The 3,876-nt window shown below is 39.8% G+C and overlaps 1 pseudogene; it reads right to left on the bottom strand.

The window, feature by feature from the left end:
• Positions 1 to 653: 653 nt before the first annotated feature.
• LOC128585558 (aurora kinase A-like) lies at positions 654 to 1,861 on the bottom strand (annotated as a pseudogene).
• Between the last annotated feature and the right edge of the window lie 2,015 nt (positions 1,862 to 3,876).

Here is a 3,876-nt window from a genome sequence, read left to right as displayed (position 1 = left end):
TAAAAAATAACCCCTTAACGGCTCTTAGACACATGGGTCTTGTTTATCCCAAGCCAAGTCCTGCAGTGGAGGTAGCACGTGTTTCTATTTTACAACATCTCCTGGGAGATCAGTGGTTAAGGAGGACTTGAAACCCAACCAGGCCTGACATACTGAGGCCACTCTGAAGGGACGTGGGAGAAGACACGAATCTATATAAAACTTTTAACATTTAAAAGGATCACATTAATTCCAACAGCTTTACTGAGCTTGGACACCCAATAAATAACACACTCACTCCAGGTACTTGGAAGATTATTGCACAGCTCCTTAACTGATCGAGTCAGGACAAATGGTCACTTCCCCACAACCAGAATCAGCGCATCTCCTACAAGGACACCAGGGCTGGCGCAGGCTGCGGGGATGGCTGCAGTTGAACCTTGCCTCCAGGTCACGAACCAGTAAAGTAGCATTATTCTCATGGCTACATTCATTTCAGTGTCATGTTTACTAATAGAGAGGCAGACGCCCTGCCTGCTCAGTAAGAAACATTTCCTGTAGTGCTGTAGATTGAAGGAGGCCATCAATAGTAAAAACAGATTTCAGTAGCATGTTCCTGACATTGTACAGCAGCCCTGGGCTCAAGGATTTCTCCCCCTACATGATTCCTAAGACTATTTGCTATTTGATTCTTTGTTTTGGCTACTTGATGGCTTTGATGAATTTGCTTTGATCCAGGGGTGTTCAAGTTCTTCTCTGAGAGTCAGCCTCTGGCTTGGATTATGCTTCAACACTCTTGAAATAAGGTCTCTGGCTCCCTCTGTTACAAACTCAGGAAACGTGAATTCAATCCGTGATATTCTTTTGTAGGTCTCTTGGTATGTGTTTGCCTCAAAAGGAGGCTTCCCAACTAAAAATTCATAGCAAAGAACTCCCGGGCTCCAGAGATCTACCTTCTCATCATGCATCTGACCTTCAATCATCTCAGGGGGCAGGTGGTCCAGGGTGCCACAGAGAGTGGTTCTCCTGAAGGATGGAGCATGAACCAACCAGCCAAAATCTGCAATCTTCAGCTCTCCAGATGATCCCAGCAGCAGGTTCTCTGGCTTAATGTCTCTATGAATAACTCTCTTTGAATGGCAGTAAGACAGGGCATTTGCCAGTTCTGTGATATAAGTAGCAGTTGTCTGCTCATCAAACTTTGAAAGTTTCTGGAGTTCTCTATAGACTGTTCCAAGTGGCGCATATTCTAGAATTAGGTAAACTCTGGTGGCATCATGAAAATAACCATACAGTCTGAGAATATTAGGATGCCGAAGATGGGACTGTATTTCCACTTCTCTTCTGAGCTGATGCTCCACTCCTGCTTTTTCCAGCTGAGCTTTAAACAGCACTTTAAGAGCCAGGATAAACTTGCTGTGTTTTTCTCTTGCCAAATAAACATTACCAAATTTCCTTTACCCAGCGGGCAACCAATTTCAAAATCTTCCAAAGCCCGTTGCCTTTTTTTTGATTCTTCATTTTTCTGTTTTGATGTCACTTCTTCCTCAGGTTTATTTCCAGGTGCTGCTGGCTGGGGCTGCTTGCTCTTCTGGGTGTCATTCAGTGGCTTAGAGACAGGATGAAGTACACCGGTTGCCTGTAATTGCTTCTGCATATGATTCTGAACTGCTTTGTGGCTGGAGATAAGCTTTTGTGCTTGAGAAGGAATGCGTTGGGAGGAATTTAAAGGGCACAGGACCCGCTGAGCCTGGCCACTACTTGCAGGTAACGGATTCTGACCGGAAAACTGCTGTGTCACTGGAACGCGTTTTGGACCATCAAGTGGAGGAACCGTGGCCTTAACAAGCCCCGAAATGTAGTTTTCTTTTGATCTGTCCATGATGCCTCAGATCCAAGTCCCGGAGTCCTCCCAGCTCTCAGCCGACTTACTTGTTTTCGTTTTTACTCATTGGAGTGAGAACTGCTGTCCTATTTTGATTCAGCTTTTAACTCTGCATCTATTATTTCTCTACAATCCTCCTTGATCTTTTCTTCTAGAATGCCAAGGAAGGAGAGCTCCAAAGTCTCCAATATAGCTCTTCATTACTCAGTAGGGCTTTTATTTGTCTTCATATGCTTCACTGTGGCCAAATTTCTCAGGACCATCTACTAATTCATAATTCTATCACTGTATCTACTCCAAGGTTTATCTCGCCTACTGAATATTTTATTTAACTATTATATTTTATATTCCCAAGACTTAAGAATGGCTCGTTTTCATAATCATCTGTTTTTAATATATTCATTTCTGTTCTAATTGCATGAATGTATATCTTTCTGTGTAAGATTCTGAGTAAGTCTGTTTACAGTCCTCAGTACGTAAAAACTAATTTTATTTTTAGCAAATTCATGTTCCAATTGTTGGTTTGATTGGATGTCTTTCTGACTTCCAGTTTGGGGATTCTGGTGTGCAGGCATATTTGGGGGTGAAATGTTTTGGCATTTTGTTTTGTTTTCTCTCTCTTTTTTCCTGTTCTGTGCAAGCTTCCCTATTAGTGGTTTTGTAGTTGACTTCATCAGGTGCCACTGGCCCTGCACAGAACCTCCCAGGTCAGGGATCTTGCACAGGGCTGCTTTTGGGAGGGACTGCAGATCCAATCTGTCAGCCAAAGGGCAACTTTGTTCATAGGACTAGGTTAGAAGTTTTCTTTAGTTCCAAAAAGGTCTTGAATCATTGCCCTGGGAGAGGTTTCAACCTTCTCTCCCTTGTACAAAAGTCTATCCTTTCCTTTTAAATGACTCTGATTCCTGCTCCTTGTCTTATACAAATGCTTTTTGTCCCCATTACCCTTGCAGAAGCCAAATCTCCAGCTCCAACCCAGAGCTCAACGGGCCCATGGCCATAGCTCTCCTCACCACATTCAATTGTCTTTCATTTCATGAGGATTCTTCATGAGAATGTTTATCTTGGTTTCTAATCTGGTAATGTCTCTTGTTTTCTTGAAACATGCTTTTAACAGAAGGAATTACTTAAACATCTACTTTATTGAGCCGTTTCAACAAGAATCCTTTACTACTATTATATCTAACAACAAAGAAAAGTGTATTTCCATCGTTTTTAAAAAGCAACATATTCGTTTTAAATCCTAGCTCAATTGAAAAAACATGCAATGAGAATTCATTTTAAATTGTAAAAGATAACTTTGTGAATTGAATGTTTGGTATTTTTTTCCTTCTGTTCAAGTTTTTGCTGTCTCTGGAGGCATTTTTTAAACTTTGGTGGCAATGTGGTTAGATAGTAATTTTGGTTCTCAGCTATTAAGTTATATTCCATTTTCAATAAAAACCCAAACGCAAAATAAAAAGATGTTCTTGCAACCCACTGTTTATGCACTAAATACTAGGCTGGATATGGTAAGCGTAAAGTTAATGACTGGTTTGATAAGCTGCAGAAATATATGCCAAGATTCTTCATTTAAACTGTATGATGGGAAATGCAAAATATGTCTATCTCTGGATTTTTTGGCCAGGCTTTGTATAATTCAATCATTCCCTTGGCAAAATTCCATTTAAAAAAATAAATAAAAAGCACTGAAAATAATGTGAAAAGTCTTTATTTATCCTAATATTTGATCCTGAATGTATTTTAAAACTTTTTCTGTACTTATTTTACATCTTTACAAAGTGCCAAAAAAAAAAAAAAACCTCTAAATCTAATAGAAGTTGGAGCCAATGGCATCTTTTTTATGAAGAATTTTGTTGTTCTCCAGAATTACTGCTTTTTTTCCTATGGCTAGCTATACACACTCCTTTTCCCTAATCTGGAATCTCTTTGTTTTCTTTCTTTTTTTTTTTTAATTAAATCATAGCTGTGTACATTAATGCAATCATGGGGTATAATGTGCTGGTTTTATA

Source organism: Nycticebus coucang, chromosome 1 (genome assembly GCF_027406575.1).
Source record: "Nycticebus coucang isolate mNycCou1 chromosome 1, mNycCou1.pri, whole genome shotgun sequence".
Taxonomy (NCBI): Eukaryota; Metazoa; Chordata; class Mammalia; order Primates; family Lorisidae; genus Nycticebus; species Nycticebus coucang.
Note: the sequence above shows the minus strand (reverse complement) of the source record. Positions and strands in the feature narration are given on the sequence as shown.